The 18,716-nt window shown below is 43.1% G+C and overlaps 1 non-coding gene across 1 annotated transcript; it reads right to left on the reverse strand.

Annotated features, from left to right (window-relative positions):
* Positions 1 to 15,130: 15,130 nt before the first annotated feature.
* LOC130953068 (small nucleolar RNA R71) lies at positions 15,131 to 15,238 on the reverse strand. The gene has a single exon (XR_009075241.1). It is a non-coding gene; the product is annotated as a small nucleolar RNA R71 (small nucleolar RNA).
* Positions 15,239 to 18,716: the final 3,478 nt, after the last annotated feature.

Here is an 18,716-nt window from a genome sequence, read left to right on the forward strand (position 1 = left end):
GAGTGGATGTTCAGACCTTCAAGCAAAAAGATGGTGAATCCCTCTATGAAGCTTGGGAAAGATACAAGCAGTTGACCAAAAAGTGTACTTCTGACATGCTTTCAGAGTGGACCATTTTGGATATATTCTATGATGGTCTATCTGAATTCCCTAAGATGTCACTGGACCATTCTGCAGGTGGATCCATTCACCTAAAGAAAATGCTTGCAGAAGCTCAAGAACTCATTGACATAGCTGCAAATAAACAATTCATGTACACTTCTGAAAGGAATCCTGTGAATAATGGGACGCCTCAGAGGAAGGGAGTTCTTGAAATTGATGCTCTGGATGCCATATTGGCTCAGAACAAAATGTTGACTCAGCAAGTCAACATGATTTCTCAGAGTCTGAATGGATGGCAAAATGCATCTAACAGTACTAAAGAGGCATCTTTTGAAGAAGAAGCTTATGATCCTAAGAACTGATGAGTGGATAATTTATACGCTTTTTGGCATTGTTTTTAGGTAGTTTTTAGCATGATTTAGTTACTTTTAGGGATGTTTTCATTAGTTTTTACGCTAAATTAACATTTCTGGACTTTACTATGAGTTTGTGTGTTTTTCTGTGATTTCAGGTATTTTCTGGCCGAAATTGAGGGACTTGAGCAAAACTCTGATAGAAGGCTGACAAAGGACAGCTGATGCTGTTGGAATCTGACCTCCCTGCACTCAAAATGGATTTTCTGGAGCTACAGAACTCCAAATGGCGCGCTCTTAATGGCGTTGGTCGTGGATAGATCAAGTTCAGCCCAAGCACACACCAAGTGGGCCCCAGAAGTGGATTTATGCATCAATTACTTACCTCTGTAAACCCTAGTAGCTAGTTTAAGTATAAATAGAACATTTTACCTTTGTATTATTCATCCTGGATCCTGAATTGTATTTTTTGATCCTGTGATCACGTTTGGGGGCTGGCCATTCAGCCATGCCTGAACCTTCATTACTTATTGTTCATACCCTGACCGAGCTCTCCTAACTCGGCTAATCCACAGAAGGTCCGACCTCGTCCCAAAGGCCCACGCCTGAGGTCGGACCTCGGACCAACAAAGGAAAAGGCCCATTAAAAAGGAGCGAAGCCCAAAACCTAAAGGCCGAAAAGGCCTAGGAAAGGCGGTTCCACAGAGATAAAGATAAAACTCCCAAAAGATAAGATAAGATAAGAATATCTTATCCAGGGATGATCACGACCAACTACTATAAATACACTGGAGCACCCAGGTATAACACACACTCTAATTCTACTCGATATCTGCTTGGACCCATGCTAACTTAAGCATCGGAGTGTCATTGCAGGTACATCCCCCCGCCGTTCAGCACACCAAGCTCGGGTCACAGACCCCTACCTCGGACCTTGCCTGAACGACCGAGCTACACGTTTCAGGTAACCCTCGGAACATTGGCGCCGTTGCCAGGGACCTTGGAAGTCATCCCACCACCATGGCGGACAACCCTCCCAACAATAACCACGCTACATCCGAACAAGAAGAGGAAGTTGACACCGGAGAACGGCTGGACAGCCCTCTATCACCACGCACTCCAGGGGGAAACAAACAGAATCGCCCAAAGACATCACTCCTAGACAAAGACCCACAAAATCCCGAAAAAGAAAAGAGTTCGGAGATTCTGGAAACAGTTCGGGCACAACAAGACCGGCTGAAACAACTCGAAGAGGACATAAAAAGCAGAAGGAAACTGAACAAGATCTGAGAAGGGAGGCTCGCAAGCGCAGAGAATTAGAAGAAAAACTGCGGAGAATAGAGGCCAACCTGAAAGACCGGACGGAACGTGGCACCACCCCCGAAAACAATCATGACCCCTTCACACAAGAAATCATGAAGGAGAAAGTACCGCGAAACTTCAAACCACCAGATATGGACCTCTACGACGGCACCACCGATCCAAGTCACCACCTCAGCAACTTTAGAAGCAGAATGTACCTCGTCGACGCCTCCGACGCAATTCGGTGCAAAGCCTTCCCCACCACTCTCACCAAGTCAGCCATGAAGTGGTTCGACAACCTACCACCAGGGTCAATCTCCAGCTTTGAGGACCTGACCAAAAAATTCTTAACAAGGTTCTCTATTCAAAAGGATAAGGCAAAACATGCCCCCAGTCTACTCGGGATCAAACAAGGCAACCAAGAAACCCTCCGAGAATACATGGAGCGATTCAACAAAGCCTGCCTGGACATACAACACTTGCCCACTGAAGCAGCCATCATGGGACTAGCAAACGGCCTAAAAGAAGGACCGTTTAGCCAATCCCTATCCAAACGATACCCGACCTCCTTATACGAGGTGCAAGAGCGGGCAGAAAAATATATCAACATGGAGGAAACCTCCCAGCTAAGAGACTCTTCCAGGAAAGAGTCAACCCACTCATTCCGAGATCGAGATCGGGAACAGAAAAAAAAAGAAGAATCCAGCTCGGACAGGCCACGGAAGTACCACAGCTACACCCCCCTCCGAGTCGCCCTGGTAGACGTCTACAGAGAGGTGTGCCACACCGAAAAAATCCCACCACCCAGACCTCTGAAGCACAAAAGGGCAGGAAGAGATCGATCCGAATACTGTGAATATCACAGACTCTACGGTCATTCTACTAACGACTGCCACGACCTAAAGAATGTTATAGAAAAGCTAGCCAGAGAAGGAAAACTCGACAGATACATAGCAGAGAAAGGAGAAGAGACCAGGAAGAGGAGACGAGGAGATAACGAAGATCGGGCTGAACCGACCCCACGAACCCCTGAAAGGCACGTACACATGATAAACGGAGGTTTCGCAGGCGGAGGAACATCCAGATCCTCGCGAAAGAGACACCTCAAGGAAATATATCACGTCCGAGAAGACAGTCCCCTGCCCGAGCTGCCAACCATCTCGTTTACCCGAGAAGACGCTCTGGGGATAATACCCGGGCACGATGATCCTATGGTAATCACCATCATCCTAGCGAATGCCAACTTACATCGAACCCTGATCGACCAAGGAAGCTCAGCAGATATCCTATTCAAAACGGCCTTCGACAAGCTCGGACTTGAAGAAAAAGAGCTAAAAGCCTATCCCACCGACCTGTTTGGACTAGGAGATACCCCGATCCGTCCCTTGGGATACATCTCGTTACACACTACCTTTGGAAAGGGCGAGCAAACCAAAACATTAAATATCGACTACATTGTAGTCGACGTCACTTCGGCATACAACGCCCTCATCGGACGACCAACCCTAAACAGACTAGCAGCTATAGTCTCGACCCCACACCTCTGCATGAAGTTCCCTACCGCAAAGGGAATTGCTACCCTAAAAGGCGACCAAAAACTAGCACGGCGATGCTACAACGAAAGTCTGAGCCTAAAGGGAAAGAGGTCAACGCAATAGAACTCGGGCGAGTTCAGACCCGAGAAGATCTTCGGCCACAACCAGAAGGGGAAACCGAGAAGATCCAAATCGGGAACACACCCAAAAAAATAACAAACATAGGGGCAAACCTCGAAGCAGGCCTAAAGAAGGAACTCACAACCCTCTTAAGGGAAAATTCCGACCTCTTCGCCTGGAAAGCCTCCGACATGCCAGGCATAAGCCCCGACCTAATGTGCCACAAGCTATCGGTGTATCCGGGTTCCCGACCTGTCCAACAAAGACGCAGAAAACTCGGGCCCGAACGCATGCAGGCAATAGAGGAACAAGTACAAGCACTACTAGACGCAGGGTTCATTAGGGAGGTAAAATACCCCCTATGGCTCGCAAACGTGGTTCTGGTAAAAAAGCCCAATGGAAAATGGAGGATGTGCGTCGACTACACAGATCTCAACAAAGCCTGTCCCAAAGACCCATATCCACTACCAAACATCGACGCCTTAGTCGATGCAGCTTCGGGCTACAGATACCTTTCCTTCATGGATGCATACTCGGGATACAATCAAATCCCGATGTATGGACCCGATCAAGAAAAACCTCGTTCATAACCCCAAAGGCAAACTACTGCTATGTAGTAATGCCCTTCGGGCTGAAGAACGCAGGGGCAACCTACCAGAGGCTAATGAATAAAGTGTTCTCAGAACACATCGGGCTACAGCTAGAGGTGTACGTCGATGACATGCTGATAAAGACACAGGAAGACAGAAACTTGGTGGCCGACCTCACCAGTATCTTCGACACTCTCAGGAAACACGACATGAGACTTAACCCGACAAAGTGCACCTTCGCCGCAGAAGCCGGAAAGTTCTTAGGTTTCATGCTAACTCAAAGAGGCATCGAAGCAAACCCGGACAAATGCCAAGCAATACTCAATATGAAAAGCCCGACGTGTGTCAAAGAAGTACAACAACTGAATGGGAGGCTAGCCGCCCTATCAAGATTCTTGGCAGGATCAGCGATAAGATCACTACCTCTCTACTCACTCCTAAAGAAAGGGAAACCCTTCTCATGGACCCCGGAGTGCGAAAAAGCCTTCCAAGAATTCAAGGAGTTCCTCGGGCAGCCACCAATCCTGACCCGACCTCTAAAGGGGGAAGAGCTCGTACTATACCTCTCGGTCGGACATCGGGCAGTCGCTTCGGTACTAATACGAGAGAATAACCAGGGGCAACACCCCATATACTTCGTAAGCAAGGCGCTACAAGGGGCCGAATTAAACTATCAGAAAATAGAGAAATTCGCCTACGCACTAGTGTACACAGCTCGAAGGCTCCGTCCCTACTTTCAAGCCCACACCATCAAAGTCCGGACAAACCAACCCATGAGACACATCCTACAAAAGACAGACATGGCAGGACGAATCCTACAATGGGCGGTGGAACTGTCCGAGTTCGACCTCCACTATGAAGCCCGGACTGCTATAAAATCTCAATATCTAGCCGACTTTGTCGCAGAATACACTGAGACCCCGGGAACCCCACTCTCATGGAATCTGTATGTCGACGGGTCCTCGAACAAAATAGGAAGCGGAGCCGGTGTTATACTCGAAAGCGATCAAGGCACACAGATAGAGCTATCCCTAAAATTCGAGTTCCAGGCTTCGAACAACCAAGCCGAATACGAGGCCCTATTAGCAGGACTAAAGCTAGCCGAAGAGGTCGGAGCCAAGAGAATCACGATCCTCAGCGACTCCCAGGTCGTCACATCACAAGTAAACGGAAGCTACCAAGCCAAAGACCCTACTATGAAAAAATACCTGGACCAAACACAGGCGCAATTATGACAATTCCCGGAGATACAAATCCGGCACATACCTCGGGAGCAAAACGCCCGGGCAGACGCCCTCTCAAAGCTTGCTAGCACCAAGCCCGGAGGGAACAACAGAAGTCTCCTCCAAGAAACTCTACAATCTCCCTCCGTGTTAAGGGAGGAAGAAATACTAAATATATCCGACCAACAACAAGGATGGATGACCCCCATACTCAACTACCTGAAGTCGGGAACTCTCCCCGCCGAAAGAAGATAAGCTAAAAGGCTTACAAAAGACGCCCAGAATTATACGCTAATCCACGACGTATTATACAGAAGAGGATTCTCAAACCCCCTCCTGAGGTGCGTCCCGACCTCAGAAGCAAAAAGTGTCCTCGAAGAAGTCCACGAAGGTATGTGTGGGAACCATCTCGGAGCTCGGGCCCTATCCAAAAAAATAGTCAGGGCCGGGTTCTACTGGCCGACCTTGCAAAGAGACGCAGCGGAGTTTGTGAAAATATGCCCCCCCTGCCAAAACATGCCAATTTTCACAAAGCGCCACCCGAAGACCTCATAAGCGTCACTGCACCATGGCCCTTCGCAAAGTGGGGACTCGACCTACTCGGCCCATTCCCACAAGGACCGGGGCAGGTCAAATACCTCATAGTAGGGGTCGACTACTTCACAAAGTGGATCGAGGCTGAACCCTTAGCCACTATTACGGCTCAGAAAAGCCGTAAATTCCTATACAAAAACATTGTCACGAGGTTCGGAGTCCCCTACTCCATCACAACAGACAATGGAACACAGTTCACAGACACAAGTTTTCAGAACTTGGTGGCCGAGCTAAAAATCAAACAGCAGTTCACATCGGTCGAGCACCCACAAGCCAATGGACAAGCAGAGGCTGCAAATAAAGTCATCCTGGCCGGATTAAAACGAAGACTCCAAGAGGCCAAAGGAGCATGGGCCGACGAACTCCCCCAGGTATTATGGGCATATCGGACAACCCCGCACTCTACAACGGGAGAATCCCCATTCCGACTAGCTTACGGAATGGAGGCAATGATTCCCGTCGAAATAGACGAAGGATCACCCAGAGCCATCTTCTACAATGAAGGAGGGAACCCTCAGGCACAAAGGGAAGAACTCGACCTCCTCCCCGAGGTCCGAGAAAGAGCCCGAATCAGAGAAGAAGCCTTAAAGCGGCGAACGGCCCTCAGATACAACCAAAAGGTAATAAAGCGAAGCTTCTCCACTCACGACCTGATTTTAATCCGAAATGACATCGGAACACAAAAGTCGGGAGAAGGAAAGCTAGCCGCAAATTGGAAAGGGCCCTACAAGGTAACAGAAGTCTTAGGGACAGGCTACTACAAGATATCCGACTTAGAAGACAATGAGCTACCCAGAGCCTGGCACGCCTGTAACTTAAGACGGTACTACAGCTAGAAAAACTTAACCCGAGGTGTACTCTTTTTCCCCACGAGGGTTTTTTAATGAGACACCCGGTTAAGTAAGACGCCCAACCTAGTCAAAAGGGTAAACACCTTGTAAATATTCTTCTTTTTTAATACTAATCAAATTTCTTTATTTTCTCTTCCTCATGATGAAGCATATCCTAAAAAGTACCCCACCAAGGCGCATTAATTTATGCTCGGCAAAACGCAAAAAATCATTTGCCAAAAGACCATACAAGGTCGGCAAGATAAAGCGACGAGGTTCAAATTAATGTGAGAAGTTATAAAAGTAACTCTGAAATGGCTCGAAAAAGCCAAGTAGAAAAGAAGTTACGAAAATAACTTAAAAAGGCCGACCAAACGACGAAGTCGGACCTGACTAAAGGAGGTACTCAAGGATCCCGATGTCCGAGAATAAGCTCGGACAAAAGAAAGAAGCCTTAAAACGGCAAGAACCAGGACTTCGAGAAAACGCTAGCTAAAAAGTTGTTACCCGAAAACAACTAAAAAGCACAAAAGCGAAAACGAGAAGTCAAAACGCTAGCTAAAAAGTTGTTACCCGAAACAACTAAAAAGCACAAAAGCGAAAACGAGAAGTCAAAACGCTAGCTAAAAAGTTGTTACCCGAAAACAACTAAAAGCACAAAAGCGAAAACGAGAAGTCAAAACGCTAGCTAAAAAGTTGTTACCCGAAACAACTAAAAAGCACAAAAGCGAAAACGAGAAGTCAAAACGCTAGCTAAAAGTTGTTACCCGAAAACAACTAAAAAGCACAAAAGCGAAAACGAGAAGTCAAAACGCTAGCTAAAAAGTTGTTACCCGAAAACAACTAAAAAGCACAAAAGCGAAAACGAGAAGTCAAAACGCTAGCTAAAAGTTGTTACCCGAAAACAACTAAAAAGCACAAAAGCGAAAACGAGAAGTCAAAACGCTAGCTAAAAAAGTTGTTACCCAAAAACAACTAAGAAAGCATAAAAAGCGGAACGAGAAAGTCAAACGCAAAGCACGGCATAATAAAGCTACAGAGTAGCTAAATAACAAAAACGGTGTCCAAAGTGTTTGCAGAAAACATCCAAAAAACAAAAGCCCACAGGCCGGGCAAAAAAGCCAAAATTAAAAAACTACAGAGGATCAAGGACCTTCCCGGTCTCCACATCAACAGAAGGCTCCGGAGGGACCATCGAAATCGGGACTGCAGGGACAGCACCATCACCCCGGCTTGGAACCTCCACACCAGATCCATCCTTAGCCAAAGGTGAAGTCGGGTTCACAACCGGAACCTCGGGATCGGACGCTGGAGCCTGGGGATCGGACACCGGAACCTCATCCTCGGCAGGAGCAGGAACAATCTTTCCCTCCACAACCATGTTATCAGTACTAAATAGGCTCAAATCCAGATCAGGAGCAAGAACCCGGACTTGATCCCTCAAATTCACAAACATAGCATCCATGCCCTTGGCCACATTATCCTCCAGCTCATAAAAATCATCCCGAGCAGACTGCAACTTCTCCTTCGTCTCCAAAAGCTCAGCATACAACTTAGTATAGTTCTCCGTCGCCACCCTCGCCATCTCCTCAGACGTCTTCGCCGCCGCCACAGCCGCGGTAGCCCTAGTCTTCTCTTCCTCCAAGACTCCTCCAGCTCGGTAATCCTAGCGTCCTTCAGCTGACTAATCTATCAAGCTCGGACCGTGCCTTCTCAAGTCGGGAGCTGGTCGCCCCGAGGGGGGCTTTCTTGAACTCCCGAGCAATGGCGGCATGAAGACTAGCCATCCGAACACAGCTCCGTGCCATATACTGAAAGTGATGCTCCATGGACGCATCATCAGTAGAAATAAAAGTCTCGGGGAGAATGTGCTGCTCAATCCAACCAAGAGCGTCAAAATCCTTGTCGTTGAAACCGGCAAGCTCTCGGGAGGTCTTCTGTTTCTTGGGGGGAGGACCCGAGGTCGACGACGGAGAAAGATGGCCGGGTCCGGAGGTCGGAGGATCTTGAGTTATAGCTCGGAATTGAGGGGTAGGAATGGTCTTCGACCGAGTCTGAACACCTATGGTAGTCTTCTGTGGAGAAGGTCGGGCAGAAGCCTCGGCCTCAATATTCCGAGCAACCGCAGACTTCTTCGACCGACGAAGGAACTTCATGGAATCAGCCTGAGAAGACATCTCCAGCAGCCCGGACCTTGAAATAGTAGTTCTTAAAATCATGAAATGACTCATCATACAAGGTACAGAACTTCCTTCCGGCGTTCGCCCTAAAAGAGACCCAAGACACCTTCCCTCCACCCGACCCCGGCTTCGTCAACACAAACAGATAAGAAAAAAGGGAAACAGAAGGGGAGACACCCAAAATCTGACACAAAAGTTGGAACAGCTTTAAAAATGCCCAAGAATTCGGATGGAGTTGCGAAGGGGCAAGATTACAAGACCAAAGGACCTCGGACTCCAAGTCAGTGAAAGGAAGTCGGACACCCAGCTTAGAGAAAAAACAATCGTAAGCATAGAAGAAGAGCTTCTCGGAACTCTCTAAAGGGGGAAAGCACACTCTCTCCTCGGACTCCGGGCTACTAGCTCGTAATCCCGCTCAGACTCCCTGTTCTCACAAATACTACACTCCCTACGGAACCTAATCAGTACTCAGAATCTACAACAGACGGGACCCTTAGAGGAACAGGATCTACCCAACCAAGACCACTCGGAATCTTGGTCGACATCGCCTGAAACACCTTTCGAGACATAAAAAAATCTTGCCTACAAAGAAAAGTACAAACAGCAAAGCCAAAATCACATAATAGGCAGACAGCAAAAAACTCATTCAGCAGAAGCAAGAAAAACAAAGTTCTTTAGAAGGAAAATGCAGCAACCCGATAAACAAGGTAATCAGAGAAAAGAGCCCCCACCACACACAGGCAAAACAAAACAGTGGCGGCGCCTCTTTTCGGGGCAACCCAAGCAATAGAAGAAAAAGAACAGAAGCATATGGGAACAGCGAAAAGCAAAAACAAACCTGGGAAAGAGGAGAAGGACGACGAGCTCCGACGCAAAGGAGAGCAAGAACGGCGGCGCAGAAGAAACTCCGAAAAGGCGCACAAAAAGAACCGGAGAAAAAGAACAGAGAGATGATGAAGGTGCTCGGAAGAGAGGAGGTGAAAAACTCAGAAAAAGGGAAACGAATAAACAAAGAAAACGAGGAAAGGGGCAAATATATAATGCCTTCACAGAGCCCGCACGGAAATCAAGGAAGAAACGGTAACAAGCAATAAATGCTGAAACGACCGTTTTCAAAATTTTGAAACTACTATGCCCAAGCTCGACCTCTCAAAAGGACGAACTCGGGCAGGGGCACTGTTCATACCCTGACCGAGCTCTCCTAACTCGGCTAATCCACAGAAGGTCCGACCTCGTCCCAAAGGCCCACGCCTGAGGTCGGACCTCGGACCAACAAAGGAAAAGGCCCATTAAAAAGGAGCGAAGCCCAAAACCTAAAGGCCGAAAAGGCCTAGGAAAGGCGGTTCCACAGAGATAAAGATAAAACTCCCAAAAGATAAGATAAGATAAGAATATCTTATCCAGGGATGATCACGACCAACTACTATAAATACACTGGAGCACCCAGGTATAACACACACTCTAATTCTACTCGATATCTGCTTGGACCCATGCTAACTTAAGCATCGGAGTGTCATTGCAGGTACATCCCCCCGCCGTTCAGCACACCAAGCTCGGGTCACAGACCCCTACCTCGGACCTTGCCTGAACGACCGAGCTACACGTTTCAGGTAACCCTCGGAACACTTATGTATTTTCAACGGTGGAGTTTCTACACACCATAGATTAAGGGTGTGGAGCTCTGCTGTACCTCGAGTTTTAATGCAAGTACTTCTGATTTTTTTATTCAATTCGACTTATTCTTGTTCTAAGATATTCGTTGCACTTCAACTTGATGAATGTGATGATCCGTGACACTCATAATCATTCTCACCTATGAACGCGCGTGATTGACAACCACTTCCGTTCTACCTTAGACCGAGCGCATATCTCTTGGATTCCTTAATAAGAATCTTCGTGGTATAAGGTAGAATTGATGGCGGCATTCATGGGAATCCGAAAAGTCTAACCTTGTCTGTGGTATTTCGAGTAGGATTCCGGGATTGAATGAATGTGACGAGCTTTAAACTCTTGAAGGCTGGGCGTTAGTGACAAACGCAAAAGAATCACGGGATTCTATTCCAACCTGATTGAGAACCAACAGATGATTAGCCGTGCTGTGACAGAGCATTTGGACCATTTTCACTGAGAGGATGGGATGTAGCCATTGACAATGGTGATGCCCTACATACAGCTTGCCATGGAAAGAAGTAAGAAGGAATAGATGAAAGTAGTAGGAAAATAGAGATTCAACAGGGACAAGCATCTCTATATGCTTATCTAAAATTCCCACCATTAATTTACATAAGTATTTCTATCCTATTTTATTTATCTTTTAATTATCTAATCCAATCACATTTGAATCAGCCTGACTGAGATCTACAAGATGACCATAGATTGCTTCATACCAACAATCTCTGTGGGATCGACCCTTACTCACGTAAGGTATTACTTGGACGACCCAGTGCACTTGCTGGTTAGTTGTACGGAGTTGTGACTAAGTGTAATTCACGTGTGAGAGCTACCAAATATTGGAGCAATTGTTAATGATCACAATTTCGTCCACCAAGTTTTGGGCGTCGTTGCCGGGGATTGTTCGAGTATAGACAACTGACGGTTCATCTTGTTGCTCAGATTAGGTAATTTTCTTTTTGTTTTAATTTCAAAAAAAATTTTTCAAAAATCTTTCAAAAATTTCTCATCTGTTTTCGAAAATTATTCTAAAATTTCAAGAATGAATTCTAGAGTTCCACAAGTAACATGTTGATGCCTGGTTGGCTGTAAAGCCATATCCAAACTCCATTGGGATTGGTCTTCAACTAATCACCACAATGCATGTAATTCCATTCTAAAGCTGATTCGCTATAAAGCCATGTCCAACCCTTTGATTGGAGCTTTGGGCTAATATTGAAAGATTCCTGGAATTCTTCTTAAAGATTTTGAATTTCTTATTTTCTTTTTCCTATATGTTTTTCGAAAAAATAAAATAAAATACAAAAAAATTAGAAAAAAAATCAAAAATATTTTGTGTTTCTTGTTTGAGTCTTGAGTCAATTTTTAAGTTTGGTGTCAATTGCATGTTTTTAAAATTATTATGCATTTTTCGAAAATTCATGCAATCATAGTGTTCTTCATGATCTTCAAGTTGTTCTTGGTAAGTCTTCTTGTTTGATCTTGATGTTTTCTTGTTTTGTATCTTTTGTTGTTTTTCATATGCATTTTTTGTTTGTTAGAGTCCAAGCATTAAAGAATTCTAAGTTTGGTGTCTTGCATGTTTTCTTTGCATCAATTTTTTTTCAAAAATATGTTCTTGATGTTCATCATAATCTTCAAAGTGTTCTTGGTGTTCATCTTGACATTCATAGTGTTCTTGCATGCATCTTGTGTTTTGATCCAAAATTTTTATGTTTTGGGTCATATTTGTGTTTTTCTCTCTCATAATTAAAAATTCAAAATTCAAAAAAATATCTTTTTCTTAATTTTCTCATAATTTTTGAAAATTTGAGTTGACTTAGTCAAAAATTTTTAAAATTAGTTGTTTCTTACAAGTCAAGTCAAATTTTCAATTTTAAAAATCCTATCTTTTCAAAACTTTTTCAAAAATCAAATCTTTTTCATTTTTATCTTATGATTTTCGAAAATTTAAAAATATTTTTCAAAAATCTTTTTTAATTTTATCTTTATTTTCGAAAATTATGCTAACAATTAATGTGATTGATTCAAAAATTTAAAGTTTGTTACTTTCTTGTTAAGAAAGGTTCAATCTTTAAATTCTAGAATCATATCTTTTAGTTTCTTGTTAGTCAAGTAATTAATTTTAATTTTAAAAATTAAATCTATCTTATCTTATATTTTATATCATATCTTTTTCAAAAATTTTGTCTTATCCAAAAATTTGATTTCAAAATATCTTCTTATCTTCTTATCTTTTCAAAAATGATTTTCAAATCTCTTTCAATCAACTAACTAACTTTTTGTTGGTTTCTTATCTTTTTCAAAACCACCTAACTACTTTTCTATCTCTAATTTTCGAAAATATCTCCTTCTTTTTCAAAAATTCTTTTTAATTAATTAATTGTTTCAAATTTTAATTTTAATTTTAATTTCTTATTATCTTAATTTTCGAAAATCATTAACTCCTTTTCAAAAATATTTTCGAAAATCTCTCTCTCATCTTTTTCTATTTATTTATTTATTTACTAACACTTCTCTTCACCTCTCTTCATCTCAATTCACTATCCCTATCCTCACCCTTCTGTTTGGAGTCTCCTTTCTTTATCCCCTTTCTTCTTCTACTAATAATAAGGAACCTCTTTACTGTGACATAGTGGATTCCTCTTCTTTTCTTGTTTTCTTCTCTTTCATATGAGCAGGAACAAGAAAAAAGGCATTCTTGTTGAAGCTGATCCAGAACCTGAAAGGACTTTGAAGAGGAAACTAAGAGAAGCTAAATTACAACAATCCAGAGACAACCTTACTGAAATTTTCGAACAAGAAAAAGACATGGCAGCCGAACCTAACAACAATAATGCAAGGAGGATGCTTGGTGATTATACTACACCTACTTCCATGTTTGATGGAAGAAGCATCTCAATTTCCACTGACGTTAGGATTTTTGCCAGTAAAGAATTTCATAAAAACAGTCGCGTTGTAGATATAGTCTCTAAACCGACAGAAATCCCTTCATACAAACGTTTTGGTTGTCACAAGTAACAAACCCCTAAATAAATTGATAACCGAGTATTTAAACCTCGGGTCGTCTTCTCAAGGAATTGCAGGGAGGTATGTTCTTATTATTGGCTATGGAGATTGTAAATTGGGGTTTTGGAAGTAAGGTGCGAATATATTATATGATAAGTAAAATAAAATAAAATAATACTAATAAAATCTCTCGGCAAGGTATGAAGAACTGGAAGTCCTATCCTGGTTATCCTTATCAATTGTGATGAGAATTGGATTTTAATCCCACTTTGTTAACCTCTAACTATGAAGGTAAGTTAAGTAGATTGACTAATTCCAATTTTCAATCAACAATGAGTTTGATAAATCAAGAGTTACCAATTATTTAACCTAAGCCAAAAGGGAAAAACTAAATCTACTAGAATAATAATATCCTCAGATTGGGAATAATAAAAAGAAACAATCATAAACTGAAATACCTCAAATAACATTAATTTAAAAGAGTAATCTGTAACAATGAAGAGTTCATAAATTAAATTGGGAAAATAATTACAAATAAAGAACCTGTGATTGAGAGTCACTCTTAAAACTAAGAGAAGTCCTAAATCCTAGTTTTTAAAAATCCTAATTTCTAATCCTAATCCTAATCCTAAGAGAGAGGAGAGAACCTCTCTGACTAAAAACTACATCTAAAACCGTAAAAAGTGAATTATGAGTGAATTATAATGAATGGATGCATTCCTCCGCTTTATAGCCTCTAATCTGTGCCTTCTGGACTTGGATTTGGGTCAAAAAGGGCCTCAGAACTCGTTATGAGCATTTTCTGTAATTTCTGGTGCGTGGCTTCTGTCACGCATCCGCGTGGGTCATGCGGTCGCGTCATTCGGAGCTTTTCCTTGCCACGCGGTCGCGTCAGTCATGCGACCGCATCATGTGCGTTCTGCTTAAGGCGTGCGGTCGCGTCAGTCATGCAGCCGCGTCGCTGAATCTTCGCTTCTGGCACGCGATCGCGTTGTCCATGCGATCGCGTGAACACCAGTTTCCTTAAAGCTCCGTTTTGCTTTCTCCTTCCATTTTTGTATGTTTCCTTTTCCATCCTCTAAGTTATTCTGCCTTAGAAAATCTGAAACTACTCAACACACTAATCACGGCATCGAATGGAAATAAAGGTAATTAAAATAATTAATTTTTTAAAGCTTAGGAAACATGTTTTTCACAATATGACAGAATAAGGAAGGGAAAGTAAAACCATGCAATTAATGTGAATAAGTAGGTGAAGGATTGTATAAATCACTCAAATTAAGCACAAAAGAACTCATGAAATATGGGTTTATCACCCACCATTGGAGCAAACAATTTTGAGCTAAAATCTCAACTAGTTGCTCTAATGCAACAAAACTGCAAGTTTCATGGACTTCTATCAGAAGATCCCTATCAGTTTTTAACTGAGTTCTTGCAGATCTGTGAGACTGTAAAGACGAATGGAGTAGATCCTGAAGTCTACAGGCTCATGCTTTTCCCTTTTGCTGTAAGAGACAGAGCTAGAACATGGTTGGATTCACAACCTAAAGATAGCCTGGACTCATGGGATAAGCTGGTCACGGCCTTCTTGGCTAAATTCTTTCCTCCTCAAAAGATGAGCAAGCTTAGATTGGATGTTCAGACATTCAAACAAAAAGATGGTGAATCCCTCTATGAAGCTTGGGAAAGATACAAGCAGCTGACCAAAAGGTGTCCTTCTGACATGCTTTCAGAATGGACCATTCTGGATATATTCTATTATGGTCTATCTAAATTCTCTAAGATGTCACTGGACCATTCTGCAGGTGGATCCATTCACCTAAAGAAAATGCCTGCAGAAGCTCAAGAACTTATTGACATGGTTGCAAATAACCAGTTCATGTACACTTCTGAGAGGAATTCCGTGAATAATTGGACGCCTCAGAGGAATGAATTTCTTGAGATTGATGCTCTGAATGCCATATTGACTCAGAACAAAGTGTTGACTCAGCAAGTCAACATGATTTCCCAAAGTCTGAATGGATGGCAAAATACATCCAACAGCACTAAAGAGGCATCTTCTGAAGAAGACGCTTATGATCCTGAAAACCCTACAATGGCAGAGGCAAATTATATGGGTGAATCTTATGGAAACACCTATAATTCAGCATGGAGAAATCATCCAAATTTCTCATGGAAGGATCAACAAAAGCCTCAACAAGGCTTTAATAATGGTGGAAGAAACAGGCTAAGCAATAACAAGCCTTTTCCATCATCTTCTCAGCAACAGACAGAGAATTCTGAGCAGAGCCCCTCTAGTTTGGCAAATTTAGTCTCTGATCTGTCTAAGGCCACTTTAAGTTTCATGAGTGAAACAATGTCCTCCATCAGAAATTTGGAGGCACAAGTGGGCCAGCTGAGTAAGAAAGTCATTGAAACTCCTCCTAGTATTCTCCCAAGCAATACAGAAGAGAATCCAAAAGGAGAGTGCAAGGCCATTGATGTAATCAATATGGCCGAATGCACAACGGAGGAGAAGGACAAAAATCCTAGTGAGGAAGACCTCCTGGGACATCTCTCAAACAAGAAGGAGTTCCCTATTGAGGACCTAAAAGAATCTGAGGCTCATATAGAGACCATAGAGATTCCATTAAATCTCCTTTTGCCATTCATGAGCTCTGAAGATTATTCTTCCTCTGAAGAGGATGAAGATGTAACTAGAGAGCAAGTTACTTAATATCTAGGAGCCATCATGAACCTGAATGCCAAGTTATTTGGTAATGAGACTTGGGAAGGTGAACCTCCCTTGCTCATTAGTGAACTTAATACATGGGTTCAGCAAACTCTACCTCAAAAGAAACAAGATCCTGGGAAATTCTTAATACCCTGTACCATAGGCACCATGACCTTTAACAAGGCTCTGTGTGATCTAGGGTCAGGCATAAACCTTATGCCACTCTCTGTAATGGAGAAACTGGGGATCATTGAGGTACAGCCTGCCTTATTCTCATTACAATTGGCAGACAAGTCAGTAAGACAAGCTTATGGATTAGTAGAGGATGTGTTGGTAAAGGTTAAAGGCCTTTACATTCCTGCTGATTTCATAATCTTAGACACTAGGAAGGAGGAGGATGAATGCATCATCCTTGAAAGACCTTTCCTAGCAATAGCAGAAGCTGTGATAGATGTTAACAGAGGAGAATTAGTCCTTCAATTGAATGGGGACTACCTTATGTTTAAGGCACACGGCTATCCTTCTGTAACAAGGGAGAGTAAGCATGTAGAGCTTCTCTCAATACAGAGTCAAACAGAGCCCCGACAATCAAACTCTAAGTTTGGTGTTGGGAGGCCACAACCAAACTCTAAGTTTGGTGTTGGGACTATACAACATGAGAGCCCACTGTCAAGCTATTGACATTAAAGAAGTGCTTGTTGGGAGGCAACCCAATTTTTATTTTATTTATTTGTTATTTTATGTTTTAGTAGGTTCATGATCATGTGGAGTCACGAAAAAATATTAAAATTTAAAACAGAATCAAAAATAGTAGAAGAAAAATCACACCCTGGAGGAAGGACTTACTGGCGTTTAAATACCAGTAAGGAGCATCTGGCTGGCGTTCAACGCCAGAACAGAGCATGGATCTGGCGCTGAACGCCAGAAACAAGCAACATCCTGGCGTTTGAACGCCAGGAATATGCCCTGAGGAAAGCTGGCGCTGAACGCTAGTAACAAGCATGGAACTGGCGTTCAACGCCAAAAACATGCTACACATGGGCGTTGAACGCCCAGAACGTGCACCACTTCGGCGTTTAAACGCTAGAATGGTATGCTAAGGCATTTTACATGCCTAATTGGTGTAGGGATGGAAATCATTGACATCTCAGGATCTATGGACCCCACAGGATCACCTCAGGATCTGTGGACCCCACAGGATCCCCACCTAACATATTCCCACCTTACCTCCTAATTAATCCTATAACACACTTTCCCAAAAACCCTTCACCAATCACCTCAATCTCTCTTCCCAATTACCCCATTCACCACTCACATCCACCCACTCTTCCCCATAAACCCCACCTACCTTCAAAATTCAAAAATCTTTCCCACCCTAAAATGGCCGAACCTACCCTCTCTCACTTCCCTATATAAACCCCTCCATTCTCCTTAATTTTCACACAACACACACCTCTCTTCTCCTTCTTGGCCGAATACACCTCTCCCCCTCTCCTCCATATTTTCTTCTTTTTCTTCTTCTTTTCTTTCTTCTCTTGCTCGAGGGCGAGCAATATTTTAAGTTTGGTGTGGTAAAAGCATAAGCTTTTTGTTTTTCCATTACCATTGATGGCACCTAAAGTCGGAAAATCCTCTAGAAAAGCGAAAGGGAAGACAAAAGCTTCCACCTCTGAGTCATGGGAGATGGAAAGATTCATCTCCAAAGCCCATCAATACCACTTCTATGATGTTGTGGCCAAGAAGAAGGTGATCCATGAGGTCCCTTTCAAGCTCAAGAAAAATGAGTATCCGGAGATCCGACATGAGATCCAAAGAAGAGGTTGGGAAGTTCTAACCAACCCCATTCAACAAGTCAGAATCTTAATGGTTCAAGAGTTTTATGCCAATGCATGGATCACTAGGAACCATGATCAAAGTGTGAACCCGAGTCCAAAGAATTATCTTACAATGGTTCGGGGGAAATACTTAGATTTTAGTCCGGAAAATGTGAGGTTGGCGTTCAACTTACCCATGATGCAAGGAGATGCACGCCCTTACACTAGAAGGGTCAACTCTAATCAAAGGTTGGACCAATTCCTTATGGACATATGTGTGGAAGGAGCTCAATAGAAAAGAGACTCCAAAGGCAAACCGGTTCAACTAAGAAGATTGGACCTCAAGCCTGTGGCTAGAGGATGGTTGAAGTTCATTCAACGCTCCATCATCCCTACTAGCAACCGATCTGAAGTTACTGTGGATCGGGCCATCATGATTCATAGCACCATGATTGGAGAGGAAGTAGAAGTTCATGAAGTCATCTCCCATAAATTCTACAAAATAGCCGATAAGTCCTCTACTTTTTCAAGGCTAGCTTTTTCTCATCTTATTTGCCATCTATGTTACTCAGCTGGAGTTATCATAAAAGGAGACATCCTCATTGAGGAGGACAAGCCCATCACTAAGAAAAGGATGGAGCAAACAAGAGAGCCCACTCATGGAACCCAAGAAACGCATG

The sequence above is a fragment of the Arachis stenosperma genome, chromosome 9 (genome assembly GCF_014773155.1).
Source record: "Arachis stenosperma cultivar V10309 chromosome 9, arast.V10309.gnm1.PFL2, whole genome shotgun sequence".
Lineage (NCBI taxonomy): Eukaryota > Viridiplantae > Streptophyta > Magnoliopsida > Fabales > Fabaceae > Arachis > Arachis stenosperma.